Here is a 22463-nt window from a genome sequence, read left to right as displayed (position 1 = left end):
TGTCTGTGAAATCAGGTTACAGTTACAAATATCCTGGAGAGGAAACATCATCAGAGATGCGATGGGCATTATTTCTTTTAATCCCAACTGAAACTCTACCAAGTTCCATGATGCACTAGCATTTACACCGTCTACCTGCCTCCCCAACAGGCGGCTGCTGGGACCCCTCCCCCGAGTCCCTCTCCCTACTGCCCACACTCCCAGCTCAGCTGAAAGGGAGGAAGGGGGCATTCGGCTTCAGGACAGAGACCACCAACCAACGTGCTGACTCTGCAGGGTGGAGGCGGGAAGCGGGTGGAGTGAGATTCTAGCAGGGATTGAAGCTGGGGGAGGGGAGGCACAGGCAGAATGTGAGAGGGGCTTCTGTACATCTTAGACAAGCAGGGTGCAGGGTGTTTTGTCCACGGACACAGACGCCAAAGCACATCCTATAAAGACATGTGAAATGGTTCCAGGCTTCCCTGGAAAGGACGTGACGGCCCGCTGCCTTCTCCCTGAGAGCCCCACTCCCATCTGAATTAAGTCTCCATGAGACTGGCTGTCTCTGGGAACACCAAGCGTGGCTGTTTTTCTGAGATTGAAAGGGACCGCATTTACCCCTAAGAACCCTTCTAGAGCAAAGCTGGACACTGTCTATAAACGGCAGATCAGGCCCAGATTCATCGGGATGGTTCTCCACATTGGTGCCCCAAATCTGTGCAGCGGTGTGCACACAGCTGTGCTCACAGCGATCACGGAGGGGTGACCACAAGGCTGAGCCCAGGGTTGTTGAGCTCCTCCCACGTGCCACGCAGAGAGGGGGACCCCAACATGACCTAGCACTGCTTTTGCCCTGCCCGAGGGGTGCTCCAGACCAAGGAACCAGGCAATCTCAGCCCAAGCTCTGTCAACAGGCTTTTGTATCAATGCGCTGCCATCTTGTGTGGCCTCGTCACCTGTGTCTCTAGGAGAGAGGGCCCCACTTCCTGGCCTAGACTCTCGACCTGGCCATGCCAGTCCCCCCAGTCACAGGCTTCAGAAAGACTGGGTTTGGACATCTCCAGGTGTTTATTTGGTTTTTCCTATTTCTTGGTTTTTAATTGGTTTCAGATGTGAGTACCCAATAGAGGCCCTGAATAAATAAAACAGATCATAAAATATGGCCAAGCAAAATGGGCGTGAGTAATCCCAGAGTGCATGGAAATGCACTTCCAGAAAGGCTCATAAATAATGAGGTGGAAACAGTAGTCTATTTTCCCTTTAATGGAAAGCCAATTAGGAACCCTCTCTGGACTGGAGGGAAAGAGCCAGGCTCCTTTGTTCTGTAATGAGGAGCTGGAGGTGGGGTGGGTGAGGGGAAGCCACTCGGCTTGCCAGAACAGGGCAGAGAAAAGCCTGTGGTCACCGGGCTGTGGGCAGCAAGAGAGGAGGAAGTTTGAGGCCTGGGCTTCTCATCCCATCTCACGTGTCTTCTCTGAGCTGCTAACGCCGCCAGGATGCTTCTGTGCAGAATACCGTAGAGATGTCATTCCACTGAGGCAGAGGAGTTCTGGTGTCCTCCACCCTCCAGAAGAAGGAAATGAGAATCTGAGAGGAACCATGACTCTCTAAAGTGGCAGCAGCAGCCATCCATTCTATTCACTCCCCATGGTCTCCAGGTGGCTACTGCCCACCTGGTGACTGTGGACGGGGGTCCCGGTGGGCCTCCCCCCAGAAGCATGAGGGACGCAGCAGAGCACAGGGGCAAAGAGCACACGTTTTGCAGCCAGGTCGTCCTGGGGGAGGTTCTTGAGGGTCCCTCCATCCCTTAACAGACGTGCGATCTCGGTCACGTTTCTCAGTTGCTTAAGCCTGATTCTGCATTTGTGAAATAAGGCTAATGAATGCAGCTTCTACCTGATGTAAAGCAGTAAGCAGCAGTGGTACCGCTAGCAGTTCCTGTTTTAAGAAGGCTTTGTGGTCAGCCTGTGGGAATAGCCGGTGGGCTCCCCAGGGAGCCTGCTGTGGGCTCAAGAACAGCACTATTTGGCTCCCACTCTCGGTGAGAATGGTGCTGTCTGGAGATGGCCCGCAGGGACTGAGGGAGGCGGCCAGGCACGTCTGGCCACATCCAGCTCCAGGTTCACCGGGACCAGGGCTGAGGATATTCCCCGAGCCTTCTGGAGGATCGGAGGTGCTTCAGCGCTCAGGAAAATAGGAGGCTGCTTAAAGCCAAGTCTGCTTGCGCAGATGTGGCTGAAACAGACTTGGTTGCAGTTTTGCGGAGAGAGGAACCCACTGAGCGTAGCAGCTCTGCCATGTGGGATCCTGGGCCAGGGCTTTTGGCGAAGGACCACAGCTGCAGAATCTGATGTCGTCATTCCTCTCAGTGAGGTTTTTAGAAATTCTCCTTCTCCCCCATTGAAATGGGCAAGGCCCACTATCTTTGGCAGGTCACTTGTTCAGCAGGGCAGGGAAGGGGGATGAAAGATTCGTGAAACACCCAGAATGAACTAAGTACTTAACCCCTCGCCCCATGACGTGTGTGCTTGTGTCTCCATTGAACAGATGCAGAATCTGGGGCCCAGAGAGGTTATGTGACTTACCCAGGACCAGGCTCCGCATCACTTGGAGAGGATGGTTGCACTGAGGGAAACTCAGTTTTAAAAATCCAAGGAAACTGAGCATGCAGGCCTCGTAAGGACAAGGACCCAGTCTGCGTTGGGGCTGGAGGTAGTGGGAGGTAAGAGACAAGCTCACTGGGGACTCTAGACAAGACCAAAGACCCCTGACTCGTCACCCCACTCAAATGTATCCACTTAGAGGAGATAATATCATGGGTTTGGCTGGGTCATTTGACCATAGGTTGGGTGGGCAGGATGTGGCATTTTGAAAGTCAGTCCCATCTAGACTGTATGCAGAGGGAAAGGGGTCATTCCTAAAAAAAATTGGAGTAACGTTACCAAAGGCATGGGAAGGGCCACTGTGCTGGTCAGCTGGTAGGCACCACTGATGTCCGTAGGTCACAGCAGTTGAGCGGCCAAGCTGAATTCAAGCTGACCCAAAGCCCATGAGGGCTGCCATTTATGACTATTTGCTGGCCCTCCAACTCCAGCAGCCCTCACTTCTCTGTCAAGACTTTCAGCTTCCTCTTTAGTTGGCCCCGTGATGCTGGCACTGCTTGGAAAGGGTTCATGCCCTGCTGGGGAGAAAATCTCTGAAGAGGGCAGTGGAAGGGGAAGTGAAAGAGATACAGTGATAATTTAAGAGTAAGAGAGTGCCATGGAGAAGTGGGAAGGGACTGTGGCTTTCTCAACGTGGGAAAATGACAAATCACTAGGAAGCTTTGTGGGGGAAGGGGAACAGGCAGGGAGCAAATGTAAGGAAGAATTAGAGAGGTAGGAACAGTTGGAATCATCTTAAACTAGAAAGAAGCCAAGGCAGACTTTATCTGCTACTTACAAGTATTTGAAGTGTCTTATAAAACATCTAATCAGTGAGAAAGTTAAACTAGAAATTGTGGATTTAAAGAAATGTAGAAGGGAATCGTATATAATTAAAAACCTGTATTTGGGAAGTTTGAATTTAGTTCAGAGCTTCCTGGCAGCTAAGGCAAAAAGAGAAACAGGATGGGTTATATAATGTTCATTGTCCCATAAAAGGAAGTGAATCTGCAAGTCAGAAAACACAACATTTCTGCTAAGTTATAAAAAGAAAGTAACCTGGTGGGACATTACATATCCAAGGGAAAGACATTTTGCTAGGGGCAGGAAACTTTATTTCTAAGGCCATTATTGTTATGGAAAGCAAAAAGTATTCCTATCAAGTGTCCCTCTCAGGGGTGGAAAGTTTCCCACATGTGGTCAAGTTCAATTGTCTCTCCCTGCCTCCACCGGAGCATCACTTCCAAGTCCTGGCCTTGCTGGCCCCTAGAGCCCATCCACAGAGAGACCTGGCCCCTGCAGGCTGCATCTCTCAGGCCTCATGCTGGGTTAGGCCATCAGGTGGAATTGGAGGGAGAGGGGATGATGTAAGAAAGGGCCACAGAGGATTCCCCCCCAGCCCACCCTGCTGTGCACAGAAGCTCTAGTGGCATCTTGTTTCCTTGTGGTTTCAGCTCTTTGGGCCAGTCCCTTATGGAGGCGGCCCTGGCTCATTCTGGTAACCCCGCCCCCTCCCTCTGTCTCTCTGGCCAGGGTACTGGTGGCTTCCTTATACCAATCATCACTAGGTTGAGTCAGTGCCCCCTGTTTGGCTTCTCAGCTCTCTTATCTCTGACAAAAGCAATTCCTGCATTCAAGCCCCTCTGTTTCAATACACTGTGGCTTCTGCGTCCTAGGTGGACTCACCAATCAGCTTCCCAGCCTCAACCCAGACACCCCAGGATGTGGCTCTCCCCACTCCCTGTCAGGGGGGCCCGTTTCCTCTTGAGGGCAGGGCCACTGGCACGGGTTAGGCATGTGGACCGAACCTGGATCAAAGAAGGGAAGAGAAGCCTCTGGGCAGGGGGAAAGAAATGTACAAAGGTTTGTCCTTTGTAACGAGAGTGGCAGAGTTAGGGAACCACGAGAACTTCGTTTCGTTGGAACACAGGCTGTGTTTCTTCCATAGACACGTCCTCTTTCCCACCACGGCCTGGGGAACCTAGAAAAGGAGCGTACGAGGTCCAGGCCCTCAAGGAGCACCTCAGAATGATTCTGCCCAATCCTCTGGGGGTTCTAGGGTTGACCCACAATTTTCCCCAAGTGCCACTCCAGTCCCCATCCTTGCATACGCAGTGGATTCTTTGTCCTGCTGTAGTTTCCGTTTGCAAATGCAGTCAGTCGTCTGAAGGCTGTCCTTCCACACAGGAGTGAGGGTGCGAGGAGGCTCGGCCCTGTGTCAGGGGTCTCGGGCTCCCAGGGGTTGTAGGGTTGACCAGCCTGACTCACTGGAATGGAAGAAAATTCTCAGGAAAGGCCGAGGTTCGTTTGAACCTGTTGGCATTTCCTTGGAAAGCTGGAGAAAGGGGCAGATATAGGTTGCAAAGGGCATGAAACCAGGCCTGGCTTCACGGGTGCGTGGCGTGACAGTCACACGGCCCCACGCTCAGATGGGCCCTGGGCTTGGTTTCATGCACTGCTGCTGCCATTTTGAAATTCTTAACCATTTTGAACAAAGGGCCTAAGGTTTTATTTTGTATGTGGCTGTGCAAAATATGCAGCTGGTTCTCCACACAAAACATTTCATTTAGGGGTCCATTGTTATAAAAACAACACAGAATGATAGAAATTAAATTAGGTACCAAGACTTGGAAGGGACACTGAAGACACTTAAGTTCCACTAGCGTCATGGAAAATTTACCTCTGCTTCGGGGATGGGGGCTCAAGTGACCTCCAGAGTAGTCTTCAAGCTGTGGGCAGAGGTGTCAGGTGGCCCCATCTTTGCTCCCTGTCACACTGCAGCTTGGCTTTAACTGGAATGGATCCACTTTGTGTTGAATTAAGAATGGAGCTTCAGGCTGATTTTTTCCCTAAGGGTCCCATGACTCATGCAGTTTGAAAACCACTAGTTAGACAAACCACATCACACCAGGCTTTTTGTTGGAGGGAACTGTCTTGTTTCAGAGGGCCCCGGGTGACCCGCTGACCTGGGCTGTCTCCAAAGCCAGGTAATAATAGGCTGGGCTCTAATCTAAGGATATTCTGCTGTATTTGCAGAGAGCTTTGAAATGTTCTGGGAAAAAAGCTGATCAGATGTGCAAGGTATTATATTCACGGAGAGAAAAACCCTCCCAACTCTTTATAAAGTGGATTAAACCAGTTTCTAAGGGCTGCTGGTTTGTGTGATCTTAATCCCGCTCCTTACTCCAGATCCTCCACCTTCCTCCTTTGTTTCCAGGATGGGCACCTTCTGGGTGAGGGCTGGTCCACCTCGTGGGCAGCCCTCCTCCCTCCCCAGCTCTCCAACAGGGGAAGAATAGAGGGACGCCCCCGCCCTTGCACCCACCCCACCAGGGCTCCCCTTTACTGTGGGCATATTTCACATTCACAGGCTCTGATCCGATGGAGGGAAATCCGAACAAAATATGGTAATTATGCCATTGTGCATTCAGCTACTCAGACAGCAGCAGCAGATGGGAAAATTTGTGGATCACAACCCCGTGCAATATTTGACAGAATATCAGTCAAATATAGTTCACCCAGCATCGTGTTTCTGTCAGTCCTTCTCAGCTAAAGTTAATTTCAAGTGACAAGAATGACATCTGCTCTTTTCAAAGGGGTAATACCTACTTCAGGGCTGTGCCCTCCAATGGATACCCAGACAGAACCCTCCATAGTCAAAGGTGGGTTTTCTACAGCAGGATCCGCTGTAGACCAGGAGACTTGAGTCACCATTCAAGACTGGTGTTGGTCAGTGCTTTGGAGGTTTGATATGTTTCACTCTGTTGAGTGAAGAAAGGGGTTACCATAGGCAACAGCTTTCTAGACAGGCTATCTCCACAAATGGGGTCCCATGAGCAGGCAGCCCTGACTCAGGACGCAGACAGGAAAAGCCGGAAGGAGGCAGAAGTGCCCACATGTGAAGACAATGTAGGAGCTTCTCCAGCAGACAGAGGGACCCCGAGCCAGCACTGCCACCACTTGGAGTCTTCTCAATTGCTGATGAGCAGTTTCAGACTAGCTGTTTTCTGTTTGTTCTTTTTGGTTTCTTCTTTGGACAAAGACTTGGTGAAAACTACAACCTTTGTGACTAATTGATTCCACCAGCACTTGTGACTTACAAGACTGTTTCACGCCACAACCCCAGTGGGTATTATTATCTCCAAAGAGGATGCTGAGTCCAGTAGCTTCCCTCCACCCACCATCGAGTCAACATGTCTGTCTGCTGGAAATGGAATGTGGCAAAATGGCTTTGTTCCTCTATCTCTCAGCTTGGTAGACCCACCCACAAACCATGGGCTGCCAACCATTAAAGATGAGCCCTCACCCTTTGCCATGACTATGAACTCTTGTTTACCCTTCAGAACCCATCTCATTCGTCACCTCCTCCTGGGAGCCTTCCTGAACACCCCTAGAAATCCTCATTCCCTGGGCTGTCTGTATACTTCTGTGTTTGCACTTATCACATGGCATCATAATCACTTTTTTGCTTCTCTGATTTCCCTGCTGTGATTATCAAGCCTTAATAAATATCTACTGAATTGAATAATTCAATTTACTGAATTGGTAATAGTCTGGATGACCTTATGCACAGTAAATGTACAACTTCCTATAACTGCCAGGATTTACTTCTCTGGTTTATGGTACTAAACATGCTCCCATTTCTTTTGTTTCTCAAGTAGTTCTCATGACACTCCCCATACGCTAGGAGTCTCCTTTGCTGTCTCTTTCTCCAGGGTCTGATCACAGTCATTTGCCCAAACTCCCTTTTCCTTCATGTTGACTTATCCGGGGCCTGGCTGTCTTTTCTTCTTCTTCTTGCCCATCAGTTTACCTGGGACCCTCCAGCTACATTAGGGGGATCCAACAAATGGTGATTTCAAAAGAGAATAGGTTAGGGTCTAGGTTTTTTCTTCCCAAGAAGTACTTTAGTTCTTGTGCAAATTTGCCTACTCCCCCCACAACAATCAGCCCTGCGTACCAACAGGTATGATTTGGGGAGGAGTAGCCTTTGGGAGCCACACAGCATCTGTTCTCCTTCCGTGCAGGGCAGTGGCTGCCTGCTTGACTTACATATGCCCCTCAAGAAATTCACCCATGAATAGTCAGTCATACCCCAAGATGGCTTGACGGGCCCATCTGTGATCGTACAAGTGGCTGGTGAAGTGTCTAACTTCCTCCACATCGTTCATCCAAAGCAAAGGAGGCTGGCCTCGGCCATCAAACAGCGGCCACTTGGATGTGGGAGAAATTGGATCAAACAAAGACACCAAAAGTTCTTTCTGTTCTCCCCCGCCTCACTTACACTTTGCAATGTTGAGGTCTTCTGCTCCTTGGAGCAATAAGAGGTATGAAAAGATCCTTTGGCTCATACATTTTGGGGATGAGTGGCCTTGTTGTCATGGCAACTGTGTCATTACAGCATCTCCTGTAACTGATAGCTGAGGTGTCTGGGACGGCCCCAGAGTCATCCTTGCCCAGCCCTTAATGGCTCTGGCTTCAGAGGCTCCTCACCAAAGGCATCCCTTGTCTGGGCTCACAAGTGGCTAATTAATTAATTATACCTGGCCACACAGAGAACTGGTTGGGCAGGTGCTCCCAGTGACATTATTTGTTATAGCACTCCTGGCAGCTGACAAGAGAAGGATCAGGAGAGCTGGGCCAGGACGTCAGAAGTAGCCGACTGATGGAAAAAGATGAGTCCTCTATTCTTTTGTGGGGGCCAAGTTTGGGAATATTTCAATGTTCTATCATTATGTAAAAAAATACTCTAAAATTAGCTTGCCTAAATCCGTGAGTTTATTTTTTCTTATGATTCAGCAATGTGGACTGAGCTCTGCTGGGTGGTTCTTCTGCTCCACCTGGTATCTACTGGAACATCCAAGATGGTTTCTGTACTCATGGCTTCCTGTGCTTTGGCTGGGAGATAACGTCTCTTCCAAAACTAGGCGGTGCACCCAGGAAATTCTAGGGAAACTAGCCTGGTGAGTGGTGGGTGCTTCATGAGCAAGAGAGAATTGGGAAGGAATGTTTCCTGAGGACACTGAGATAGGGACAAGGACCTCTTTCTTGGCAGCAGGTAGGAGCTGCCTGCAGAATGCAGCCTCTGGGGTCAGCTCAGACTCTAAGGACAGAAATAGGTAGAGTGGTGGAGTGATCCAGGCACCAGAGGGAGACCCTCCTTGCTCCTGCTTCCTGACTGGAAAAAGGAATTTGATTCCCATTCTGGCTTGAGTTTCTGGCTTTGCTTATTGGATTTTTGAAGAGGCGGAAGGATGAGACCATCAAAAGGAAAATGAGAAAGTTAGGGCTTAAAGGGGTCTTAAGACAAAACCTGGGCAACCTGGTCTGCTTGAACAACCCAAGGCCTCTGGGGAGAAAGGCAAAGGGGAATCCGGGGTGATGGTCAGCTCTCTAGAGCCCCAAGGGAGGTAAGGCTGCTCCAACTGCTGAAGAGGGATCTGGACAACAGTCAATAACCTACTCTAGGGATGGGAGGCCCCTCTGCTGCAGGAAGCAGGACAACAGAAGAAGCAAAGCAGATCTAAAGGAAATAAGTTGGTGGCATCTATTTCCTTCAGTTCTGTGACTCCTGGTGGCAGCAGCAACCAACCCCTGGCACAGTAGCTGTCTCAGTTTCTTATTGCTGCTGTTACAAGTCACGACAAACTTAGTGGCTTTATACAACATAGATTTATTCTCTTATAGTTTTGGAGGTCAGAACCTTGCATCAAGGCATTGGTGGGGCTGTGTTCCTTTAGGAGGCTTCAGTGGAGAATCCATTCCTTGCCTTTTCCAGTTTCTAAAGGCTTCCAGCACTCCTTGTCTCGTGGCCCCTTCCCTGAATCACTCCAGCCTCTCGCTTCCTTCATCACATGGCCTCCTACTGATCCTGATCCTCCTGCCTCCCTCTTATAAGGACCCTTGTGATTACATTGGGCCTACCCAGCTAATCCAGGATAATCTCTGCATCTTGAGATCCTTCATTTACTCAAACCTGCAGAGTCTCTTTTCCCATAACAGGTAATATGTTCATGGATTTTGGGGATTTGGATGCAGATATCATTGGGAGGCCATTATTCTGTCTACCCAAGTTACATAAAAGTGAGGCTGCTGCCCCAGCCTTGCAAAAGCCAAGAAGGCCACTAGGGATGACTGTGAGCCACCTGAGACCTGTAAGGACTGGGGGTGGGGCACTGAGATGCAGGAATAACACTGGGTGGGGACTCAGAACAAGCACCGTCATCATCATCACCCACATATTTCCATCTTTCACTGTGACATGAGAAAACCAATATTATGTTCAGCACTGTGTTATCTAATAGACTTCACTCTTGCTGGTCTGCTGAGATAAGAGCAGGCCACCCCAGGGAAATCAGTGTCACCACGAGAGCTTGGACAGTCACTCCCTCTCTCTGGGGTTCAGCCTGTTGTAAGAAAGGGTAGGACTATACTGCAAAGTTTTGCTACCTTTTACTAAACACAAAGCTCCAACTTTCCTGCAGGCTTATATTATGCAAAACCAGGGATTTATTTTTCAAATGTAAAATGAAAAGGCATAGGCTTTTGCAAACTATACCTCTCCAAGAACCCAGAAAGAAATGCCGGCTGGTAAGAACCGAAGGATATCTAAGGTCTCTTCCAAGTTAGATTTTCCAGAACTACACTGTTTAATATGGTAGCAACTAGACAACATGGTTATTCAAATTTAAGTAAAAAATTTGGCTCCTCGGTCACACTAGCCACATTTCAAGCTCAGTTGCCACACAGCATTACACAGCATAAATTATTTCTATTGACATCATCATGGAAAGTTTTATTGTACAGTGTTGTTCTAGTACCAATACTGTGTGCTCGTACCCACCCTTCCACGCTTCCTGCTTGTGGGTACTTCCCCACCCCCCAGGCCAACGAGGCATATCCATTTCTGTAAGATGTGACTTACTATAACTCTTGCAAGGAGTTGAATTTCAAAAGGAGATCCAACTGAACAGGAAAGCTGCGACAACACGACTCAGGCCTCAGTGCCTGGGGACAGACCACCCACAACCCCAAATAAATGGAGAACAAGACGGATGAGCTGCTTATTTGGGGTGGGGGGTAAACTCCCCTGCCCGTGAGGCAAGTTCCCATCACGCTAGGCTCTGCCTGGGGCCTCTTCTCTTCTCCAGAAAGGATGCCAAGATCCCCACTCCTGACCTCAGGGAGCAGCTCCACCCTGGGTGAACCTGGAGCTGATCCTGAAGGACATGGCTCTGACTGCTCTCGTCCTGGTGCTGAGGCACCTTCTCCATCCCCACCCCCAGGCTCTCAGTGTCCTGGAAATAAGAGAGCTCTGTCTCCAAAGAGTGTCTCAGAAAGGTGAGGCCACCTGGTCTCCTGCGTGTAGGTCATTGTGACTTCCAGGGGCAGGGGTGCTTTTGCACATCTTAATTCTGGAAGCCATTCTCCAGAGCCAGGCATTGGCAGTGCTCAGTCAGGCTCTCTTTTTTGGTGGGGGAATTCAGGACCCAGAGGACAGGTAAGGCAGGTAGCTTTTGCTGACCAGAGCCCTGCCCTCTCCTGCTACCTATGCCAATTGGGACCAGCCAATGGGAGGAGTTGCCTCTAAGGCTCCAGCCAATCAGCCGGTGAGGTGTGCACATGCTCCTTTCAAGCCTGACTGGGCTCTTCCATGCAGAGCCAGGAGGGAGGCGTCTCAGTCAAGGGCCCTGTATTAGGCTGGTCTTGACCTCCTAGTGCTCAGCCTTCGACCTGCAGGGGCCACTGATAGGGTGGGTGGGATTCTGTCCACTTTCTCCTCAAGCCAAGCCCCACGGCCTAGGAGAACCTCTAAGAGCAGAGGCAGAATGGTGGGCTCTCCACACCATTCTTCAAACACACCCCAGCCAGGGCTCTCCTGAAATCTGCCCTTTTCCCTCCAGCAGGGAATAATGAAAATGTTTTCCTGAATGGCCATATTTTATAGCTGACTCAGACTCTTCTAGACCCAGTAGTAATGGGAACTAAGTGAATTTGCAGCAGGAAGAGGAACAAAAGTTTTCTTATTCCCCAAGATGGAACTCCAAAGTACATTTTGAGCAGAAAAAAATCTATTTGAATGGTTCCTCCTGCCTTAAAAAAACACAATAGAAACCATCCAGTCATTGCGGCATCATTAAAAACAATAGTGACATCTCAAAGCAGCATGTTCCCATGTTTTGCAATTTTGCACCACTCAGTATGGCAGGGAAAAGCAAGAGGACCTCCTGGTTCCAGGATGTCAAGTTCTAAGTTTTCTATGGTTCAGTGTGTTTTTTGCTGATAAAAAGGATCACACCAGATTTTTGGAAAACGAGGGAAATGATATATTGATTTTATTTCCCCCCTTTCATTTACACGACTTCATAGCATCTCATAATGATAAGAACCAGGCTTCAAGTTTGGTTCTCAAGTTCAACCCAAGTGTGAAAGATAAAATTAAGACTTTGCAATTCGCATCTTTGGAAGAGAGGGGCTGGAGAGAGAGAGGGGAGGAAAGGAAGTGGAGAGAGAAGGTGCTGATGTTTGCAGAGGTGGACAAGCCAAGCAACACCAGGGAATATTACACCTGGAAGTCACTCCAGGTGTGACTTGCCCAGGGGTTCTCAGGCCTTTTATTTATTTGTTTATCTATTTTAAGCAGTAGACCCCCCTGCCTCCTTATTTCCCCATGTGATGTCTTTGGCAAAAGCACAGTATCTAAGGTAGATAAAAGTGGTGCCTCCCAGAGCCTTGGCATTTCTTCCGCCTCCCTCTTCCTCCTGAACACCCTACGCTCCTCAACCCACCATCTGCAAACCACACATCTAACCCAACTCCTGAATGTTCCCTTGAGGGAACCGAGATACAGAGAGAGGAAGTAATTCACTGGAGAAGAAGAGTTGGAAGGTTTCTCCAAGATCACGTGGTAAAGGCCTAGCAGAGGCAGACCCAGAAATGGCAACGAAGTGAGGTGGGAGCAAGGGTGAAGGTGGTGGTGAAAGAACAGACCGTAAGATAACCTCAAGGAGTGTGACTATGTGGATTGTGCAGAGCATGAGTCTAGGAGGCTGGAGGCCCCCATGGGCTCCCTATGTTCCCTCCCCGCTCCTCACTGGCTGCTCCAATTTCAATATCCCTCTTGAGTTCAAGGCTTATGGGACTAAGTCTGCATGTGGATGGTTACAACTTACACATCTGACTCAGGGGAAAAGATCAGTCACCTTAGGAAGCCTTCCAATCCTTAGTTTAGAGCAGATTTGTTGCACACAATCCCTAAGATTTGTTCCACACCCATGACAGGCATTACTAATCAATTGTAGCACCTTTTCCTGTTGAGCCTACATAGACCCTCAAAATTATTTTCAACACGAATTATTTCAGTTATTTCCAGGAAGCTGTCACCAATTAATCAAGAGCTGGCCCTTAGGATGAAATCTCTTTGCTCTTCATGGTTTGTGGCTGTGAGACCAAACCCATTGTCTCTTGTCCCCTGGCATCATGGCCCCACACTTTGACAGCCTGTACATCAAAGGGAAAGCCTAGAACTACATTTCCCAGAATCCCCTTCTCTGCACAGCTCCAAGTTAGAGTCCTGCAATGAGAGGCAGTCTTGCAAGAAAGAACTGGGAGGCGGAGGAGAAAGAGAATGTCTGTCATTCTCTGGCAGTAGCTGCAGCCAGACACTTGGGTAAAAGTCAGACTCTTGAGAATTGCCAACTCTGGTGACTGAGGCTGTTGCGGTTGGTGGCGGCAGCAACTGCTGAGACTTCCGGCTGGGCTACTTCTGGCAGCTGCTGGCCTGACCTTTCCTTCCCCAGCCCTTCCAGCAATCGTGCAAGTCTCCAGTTCCCTGAATTAGAACTCTTCCTACTTGGATTACCTAGAGTAGCTTCGGTTTTCCTGTCTAACCTCCCTGATGGCTACCATAACATTAACACCTTGAGGGCAGGGAACAGAACTGGGGAGCAAGATGGACAGACTTCCGTCTTGCTAAACATGAAAGGAGGGTTCTTGTTGAGTGTAGCCTTCCCTGTTCTGTTTCTGTGGTCCACCTACACAGAGTGCAGAGGAGGAAGAAACGGGACGGCAAGTTCCAAAGAATCAGAGTAATGGCATCGTCAAATCTGGAGCCGGAAGGACCTTTGGACAGACACAAATGGGTTCTTCTCATTTTAGATGGGAAAAACTGAGGCCCAGAGAGGAGAGCTACAGCCAGTTCATCCCAGAGCTGGAGCTGAAGCCAGACCTGCTGACCTGGACCAGTTTTCTTCCTTGGCCCTCAGGGTCTCAAACGAAGGGATTCATATAAACTTGCGAGTAAGGCAGAGAGCCAGGCTGACCTGTATCCTACAACAGGCTGGCTGCTTTGATGTGACGTAGTAAATACCTGGCCGTAAAGGGAAGCTGAGGTGAGTGGCATGATTGGAGGTGAGTTCCTGACTCTGCTCAGCGGAGGGGAAAGCATCGAGGGGCACCTCTCATGACAGCACCAGAATATGAAAACCACGTTGTCCTAATCCTGATCACGCTTCTGCTTACTAACAGGCAACTCATCTGAAAGAAACCCCTGTTTCTGTATCCAATTGTTGGAAAACATGTCAGGGAATTAAAATTAACTGTGTTCATTGTAATCATCCTTTTGCCGCCCCTGGCCCTGGAGTTGTGGGCTGCATTAGATCAGATTCCTAGCAGCAAGCCGCTGACTGAGAGAAGGAATTTTGGCGAAAGCTATTGGGAAACGACAGAATGACCAAGAAGGCAGGAGAACTATGTTTAGAAACTCTGCCCTAGACCGTGGATGCCCCCAGGGATGCTGCCAAACATCCCTGGGTGTGTGAGCACTCTCCGCGGCCTGCCTCCCGATGCTGCATCCGCTTCTGGTACGGCCGCCTCCCCAAGGGCTGTGGCTGCCATGTGTGTTCTCAGAATGGACTGTTCACCTATTTTGAGATGTTGGCTCCAGATTCATTGGCTGCTTGGGCATCTGGAGAGGTGGGATGCCCACTTTGTCCTGAACCCTGGCAGCCAGAGGGGTCCTCTGGTGGGTTCTGATGCTGGGCAGTCCCATGAGCAATGACCATTGCAGGCGCCATCATCTCGATGGGGGGGGGGAGCTTCAGAAGCCCCTCTTCTCTCAATCTCTCACCGTTTCCCTTAACCCAGACGCCTGAAAGCCCACACAAAGGGGGTTTCTCTGGACTTAGGGCTTTGCCTTCCGTTAAAATACGAAGACCAGATCTTTCCATCACTTGCTCCTCAGTGTGAGTGAACAGCGGTTGGGTTATTTCCCAGGACACCGCAGTCTAGCTCTCTCACATGGAATGCCCCTCTAGCATTTTTGTGAAGTGCACCTCATGCTGGAACAACAGCCACCCTGTCGGCTCTTGGGGAAACCACTGATGCTTCCCTAGGTGGGCGTCCCGGCGCTGGGTCCCAGGAGTGCCCAGTCTGTCTCTGCTTTCCCCTAGGGAAGTCCTGGGTGAGGATGCGCCCTGAGGAACCAGTGAGTTGAGGAGGACGTGTGTTCAGTTTTCCAAACCTTTGGCGGCCACACATCCCTGTTGTCACCACCCCTACTGGCTGCCAGTTTTTGTTCACACACATTTCCTAGGTGCCAGGTGTCGTGCTAAGGGTCCAACCCAAATTAGCCCGTTTAATCTTCTCCACTTAACAAAGAAGGCAACTGTGGCCTGAACCACACAGCCAGCATGAGACTGGGATTTGAGCTCAGGCAAAACCCTGTGCCTTCCCACTATCCTCATCTCTTTCCCCAAAATACAGCTCCCCTCCTGACCCTGACCCCCCACCCCGCCCTGCTGCCACTGTACACAAGAGAATCTAAAATCACACTCAGCGTGCTCCCAAGGCAGATGCTCTGAGGACCACCTGACTCTTAGGGTACCCAGCCTCCCTGACCACTCAGGGTTCCGACACTGCCAGGTGGGTAGGCAGCGGAGCAGCCGCCCTGGGGTCTCCCAGAGAGGGAGGGCTAGAACCTCACTAAGAAGTACTCATTACATGCTGAGGAGGCACCAGGAGCTTTTGGTACGCTGGCACCTTGGAAATAAATGATCCAACCAAATGAGAAAAGCAAAGCCTATTTATTTGGAGTCAAGGGAGTCAGCCACCATCAGCTGAGTTTTGGCAGCGACTCAAAGGCAGGCGGGGTGGGGAGTAAGCTTTCTAGTGGAAAGAAAGAAGCTTCGCATAGGCCCTGGTTGGAGGCTGTTGGCCTGGGAAGGCTGGAGGCAGCTCACTAGAAGGGGGAGCATCCGATGTGATGGGTTAGGGATGAGTGTTTGGCTTTCTCGGTTTGGTCCTAGGTTGGAAGCAGGGACAAAAGTCAGGGAAGCTGTCAGTTACTAATTGAGTCCTGGCCTTTTGGGGTCCATTGTTACCGAAGTTATTGTTTAGTTTCTGGAACTGTCATTGGAGATGGCAGCTGGCTACCTGGGGTGGTTAGCATAGAGGAGGGGTTGCTGTGGTGTGTAAGCAAAAGTTCTGTTTTCATATATGGTCTGGCTATTGTCCATTTGTACTTTCAATCTCTCAGCATTTAATCTCCACAGCGGCCGGTCTTACAGATGAAGAAATTGAGGAAGCAAGTAATGTGCCTGCCCTCCCTCCGCTGGGATGGTCACGTGAAGCCAGGCCCCCACCTTCAATCCAGCCCCGCACCCTACCAGGGAGCCTTAAAGACATAAATCCGAGGGCCTTGTTTCTTAGTTTCAGGCCTCCCAGGGCTGCTTTCCGGTTCTCTTAGAATAAGATCCAGCTTCCATCTGAGATCCACAAGCCAACAGATTCAGATTCAGCACATGTGGGGCCCTACCTACTCCCCCTGGGCTCCTCCAGACTCCGTTCCAGGCCCCAGGGCACCTCTGAGGCCTCCAGAACCTCTGCTTCTTCTCACCTCAAGGCCTTCCCACTCGCCTTCCCCTGCCTGGAACTCCTTTCTCTGTCCTCAGCACCCTCAGGGCACACTCGGGCATCACTTCCTCTAGCCTAAGCAGCTGCCTTCACAGATCAGGACCCTGCCATCCCTTCCTCACCTCCATGGCACCTCTCACATCCAAATGACACGGGCCTTCATGTATTGGTGGGCTGTCTGTCTCCCCTACCAGACGGAGAGCTCCGTGAGGACGGGGCATGGACCTACCCTGTCCTGATGTGTTCTCAGGGTCTGGTCCACAATAGGTGCTCAGTAAACACTTTGTGAATGAATAAGCAAGTGGATCTTGAACTCCTTCCTCCACGGCTGCTTTTCATATTCCTGAGACGGTGTGCCAGCTCCCTCCCCGACCCGTGACTAAGGGGAAGGGTGACGCCCAGAGCCAGCCTCAAGTGTGACCACAGGGACTGCCCGGGGCCCCTCTCTTTGGGGTGAGCTGTGCAGTGACTCAGCAAACAGCCCTTAGGGAAGAAAATGGGGTACTCCCAACAGCAGGTGCCCACAGTAACCGAGAGTCACATGCAAAATGGATGGGCCAGGGGATTTACTGGATCCTGTCAAATACTGGTGACACTCGTCCAAGTCAGTTTTACCACCGTCCCCACGTCTCAGCCCATGATGTGAGGCTCAGGGAGATCAAGGAGGTCGTCTGAAGCCCCCAGCTAGTGAGGGGCCCAGGCGGGGTTTAACCCGATCTGATGCCCTTTATTTGGACCCACGTGCTTCTGCCAGATGCTTGCATCCCTGCTCTTGAAGCTCACTTCAGTATGCCGTCACCTGGTGCGGGGAATGGAGAGGGACTGAGTTCCTCCCCCTCCCACCCACCTCCCTCCTATGTTATGAGGTGGGGGTCTCTACGTGGTTCCAACAAAATAGTGGACATCTTTCAACTTGGGGATAAAGCCAGGACGGTGGCTTCCTCTGGTCGGCCTGAGATCACTGACCCCCACCCACTTCGATGTCCCATCTATCCGAAGTGAAGCGCATTCCATCTTGCAGCTGAAAACTGACTCCCACTTTGCGTCGACCACGGGAAGAGACAGACTCAAGTCAAGCTACACGTGACCTGACTCCAAACATGAACAGTTGTTGGTTTATGCTGATGTCACCCCACCGAGATGTGACATAAAACTACAACAGAAAGCTGCAGGGAACTTGCTGTGAGGGTGGAGGAGAGGAAAGCTGTAGTTCTGTTTTATAATATTGGAGAGGCAAGCACGTGGGGCACGGGACCAGAAGTCAGGACACTGTTGTTCTATTCTTGGCTCTGCCATTAGCTTGCTGTGTGCCTTTGGGCAGGTCACTTCCCCTCTCTGCGCCTCAGTTTCCTCATTTTATAAAGCCCAGTGGAGAATCTCTGAGGCTCCTCCTTTCACTTCTAAAGAGCCCATGGGTCTAGCTTGGTCCCCAGCATGGGTGAAGAAATCAAAGACTCGGTTTCATTTCATAACTTGGGCCCCTCGGCACTTCCCAGTTGGGCCTGGGAACAGAACCAGGCTCTCCCTGACCACGCTAATCTGAGTTTCAAGGGGGTGGCCAGCAGCCTCGGCTGTTGGAAACTTCACTCAAGGAGAGGGCAGGGGCGGATGTGGGCTGGACAAAAGCTTAGTCCTGCCACCCAGGGGTTGTGATTGGCACCCTGGCATCAATGTGTATTCAGACTGGAGCTTCAGTTTTCGGAGGCTCAAGTGTCCTTAGCCGCTGCTTTTGATCAATGGAGAAGAGTGAAAGCAACAAACAGTAACGTCCATTTGCTGGCAGTTTCAATCGTTTGTGGCATTTAATTAGCATAATTGACCTGAACTGAAACTTTTTCTCCACCTGAATTTCAAAATACATCACCGCTCTCCCACCCCAATACATCTGAGAAATTTTCTTTTTTTTCCTCCCAAAACTGAGGTTTTAACTAAAGCCCACTATCAAAACACGATCTAATACTTTTATCTCATTGAAGACATTTGATGCTTATTAAAATATTATGGCTTTGAGGCTTATTTTGATTTTTTGCCCAAGAGTGTATGCAGAGCCTTGCTGCTCAGATAATAACAAAGAAACCTTAAACATGAAAAAAACACATGAAAGGTAATATGTTCCCCACTAGTCCCAGTATCATTTCCCCAGGATTACTGCTTTCCAAATATAGCATTAGTTTAAAAATAAAAGGCCGTTTACAGGAATGGGACACTCGCTCCTACTTTGGAGCATATGGGCCTTCCATGGGGCTTACACAACACTTCGTGGAGCGAGACCTGCAGGAGAAAGGATGGGCGTGGAGACCCCCAGCACGCCTCCTCAAAGGCCCCCCCACCAGAGAGGCCACCTACCCTGAGCCAAGGGCCGAGTCTCCCAGGCCCCTTCAGAATTGCTTTTTTGTGCATTGTGTTTTCCAGAGAATGAAAACAATTTGGAAGCTGACAAGTGGTCAATTGGGAGCCACCCAGGAAGAGAAGTGACATCCTAGAACTCTGCATTCTGGTTTCAGGAGTGGGAGAGAGGGTGGTTGCCATCCATGGGAAAGGGGTCCCTTTGGTCCTGGCAGATCCAGGGGCCGCAAACACCAGACGGGAAGATTTAAATCATGCAGGAAGCCCACGAGTGATGTGTAGAAGCTTGGTTTCTTTGACTCAGACATGCAATTATTTTGCTAAGGATAGCTCAAGTCCATTTTCAGTTGGATGAACTAATCTAGCCAAGGGACAGAAGAGTTGTGTACATAGCAAGGCTCTCTCAAATGGCAGTGACAGCCACTGCAGCTTGCATCCATGGGTTGGCTTGCGCCGAGGACCCCCCGGAAGCTGCCAGCCTGCTGAGGGCCTCCGAAGAGACTCATGTTGCACGTTTGCTATTTTGGTCCCACAATGCAGGCCCCTTCCGGTTTCAGGAGCCAGTCTCCTGGCGCTCACCCAGCATCCAGCTTCGAGAGGCCTCTGGGAGCCAGGGAGCAAACTTCCAGCCTGAAGGGAGGGCAACATGCTCCTGGTTTTAAATCCCCAACTAAATGCCAACCATACCTTGTTGTCAGCAGAGAGGGGAAGATCAAGAGGGAGCGATGGAAGAGAAAGGAGAGGTGGTAACAAGAGCTGAAATTTATTGCCCCGGAGCTGGCAATCTCCTCGGAGGAGGCGGCACTGCCCACGGGGCAGGGGGCTCTGCCTTTGCCATGGCGCGCGTTCCTTGCATGGAGCCAATCACAACTCAGTCGGGGGTGGGGTGGTGTCTCTGCGTCCGGTTGGGGAAGTAGCCCATCTGACTGTCAGAACTGGGACCCCGTTGTCTGGCCTTCTCCTGTTACTGCGCTTGATGCTCCAAATTCCTCCTTTAGGCCAAGAAGACTCATTTCCCTAGTCCAGCGGCTGGCGCAGAGTGGGCAGCCAGCTCCCTCGAACGGAGAGAACAAGCCCCTGGGTACCAGTCTCCTGAGAAGACCCGTGGCCTGGAGGGTGGAGCCAGTCCTGGAACCAAGATCACTGCTTCCTGTCACTGAGCGCTCACTACCGCCCAGGTCCAGAGCTGAGTGCGCTGCATGGTTCTCTCCTTTAGCCCTCACACCACCGCCCTGACCCCGGGTCATCTGGCCATGCCTGTCTTGCGGGGAAGGGAACCGGGGTGCGGGGAGGTTGATTCCCTCGCTTCAGCTCACACAGCTGGTGGGTGGGGCAGTGGCCTGGCCACTGTACTGAGCCGTCTTGTCTCCCTTACCTCTCATTGGCCCACTGTCCTGAGCTCCCAGCAGGTGCTCCCAAGCCCCTTGGGGAGATAGAAGAGGGAGTCTATCCCTTGGGAACAATCCTTAGCTTGGTGCCACTTCACCGTTGCAGGGACTATCCCTCCTTGGGGATGGTCGGCATCACAGGAATTGAACATGCACCAGTCGGTACCAAGACTCTGCTTCTGGCACTGTGATGCCCCCAGGAGAAATACAGGTCGGTGGGGGTGGGTTGTGGGGGGAGAAACTCCTCCAGGAGCTCACGTGGGTGCAGAAGGAAAGTAACGAGATGACAAAGGGCGATATTAAATGGTTTGAAGAGTGGGATGGTGGCAAGGGAATTTCCATCATAAAATGGAGGAGTTGAGATCCACCTTAGAGATCATAGTTTTAATGATTAATCTACAGATGGGGAAATAGAGGCGTAAAGAAGGAAAGCGAGTCGTCCAGTCATTCAGCTAGCTTAGAACAAAGCTGGGGCCAGAACTTAGAGGTCGCCACACTCCTGGCCACTTACTCCTCTGCCTGAGTCTGCAGTGGCCGGCGAGGCAGGGAAGAGGAAGGTGGTTGGCAAAACTCTTCAAGGAAACAGGGACTTGCATAGGACCTTGAGGAAGTAGAGGCAGGCTGCCAGGGGAGGGGATGTAAGGACCCTCCAGGTAGAGGAAGGGGCATGTGCGTGATGTGGGGCTGGAAACTTGGTGGGCTGGAGGTGAACAGATTGCATCCCACTCCTACTCATGAGTAGAGGCTGCAGGGAGTGCTGGGGGAAGAGGATTCAGGGGACGAAGGAGGGCCAGGCTCGATTAGCAGTGTCGGCTGGAATGTGGGGGTAAGGAGGTGATCCTGCTGCGTGCTTGTCATCCCCGGCACACGGTGTGTTTAAAGGATGGTAACCTGTGTTAGCTCTTCTGACCCCCTGACAGACCCTGATGGGAGCTTGGGTTGGGGGTTGGGGGGTAGTTTGTTCATTTCTCTGTGGTGGAGAATTTCCTGCTCACTCTGACTCACCTCTGCTGATATCAGCAGATTCTCTGCATCTGTTTCATGGGACCTGTCACCTGCCAAAGGCCGGCTGCCGGCCCTGCAGGGGAGGCAGCGGGTCCAGCAGTCATAGGAGGGCTTGAGCAGCGAGAGAGGGCAGCTACCAAGCCCCACAGGCCTGCAGAAGAGCCTCTGGGCTCCCGCATTCAAATGGGCTCCAGTGGCCACTGCAGGAAGACGCCACATTTCTGCTGAGTCGGAGCCATTGTAGACTCTGTTCACCCATAATGAGTGAGATTCTCCAGGAAACATTACCATATCGGACGTGGGGGCTGCCCAGGTAAGACAAGAGGACAATCTGAAAGCCAGAGGTCATGACTTCTGATCTAAGTGTTGGCTTTGAAATATTCCAAACTCCCTCAGAACCTACTTGGGTCAACGCTGCCCTTCATTCTTCTGAGAAAGAGAGAAAGTCAGACATGAGGAGCCTCTGAGTGGCGTGGGGCCGGGAGATGGGTGGGGCCCTTTGGTTAAAGCGAATTCAGCGCCGGTGAGATCCTGAATTCACAGTGGCCACAGAGGGCTCGGGTGGGGTGCAAGCCCTTTTGGTCTAAATTCTCCATTGCCCCCTCCCGCCAAAGGAAGGGCTCCAGCCAGCCAGCCGGTGGCAGAACGAGACATCCCGGGTCGGGGGTCGTTTTCACATTTCACGTGTTGTATTTCCCCACCTCATGAGTGCAGTCTGACCCACCAGCCTGGAAGGCTTTGGTGGGGTTGAACTTGCCCTACATCAAGTACCCCCCTCCCTCCACTCAGGAGAAAACCCCGCCACACTGCTGCAGACTCCGAGGGCATCGGATTTTCTAGAACACATCAAACAGCTCGAGTCTCCCTTGTAAAAGTTTTACAAGAAAATCAGTGAAGACTAGCCGAGCCATCCTTTCTCTCTCCTCCTCCTTAAATTCCAAACCGGAGCTGAAATTCTCGATCCCCACACTTTGGTGTCGGCTGGGCCAGCCGAGCGCTGGGCTGGCGGGCATGCAGCGGCGGAAAACCTCAGCCCTCGGTCATTATACTTGCAGGCCACGGCTTGTGGGATCTGGTGATTTGGACATATTTTATTTAACCAGCTTAGTAAAAGGTAATATTCAGCAGCTGTGATCTATAGCAGAATTACAATTTTCAGGGTCAAGGAGGGATTTTGATATTAGGAGGTTGG

Source organism: Vicugna pacos, chromosome 11 (assembly GCF_048564905.1).
Source record: "Vicugna pacos chromosome 11, VicPac4, whole genome shotgun sequence".
In the NCBI taxonomy this organism is placed as follows: domain Eukaryota; kingdom Metazoa; phylum Chordata; class Mammalia; order Artiodactyla; family Camelidae; genus Vicugna; species Vicugna pacos.
The sequence above is the reverse complement of the archived record's forward strand: the minus strand, read 5'-3'. Positions refer to the sequence as shown.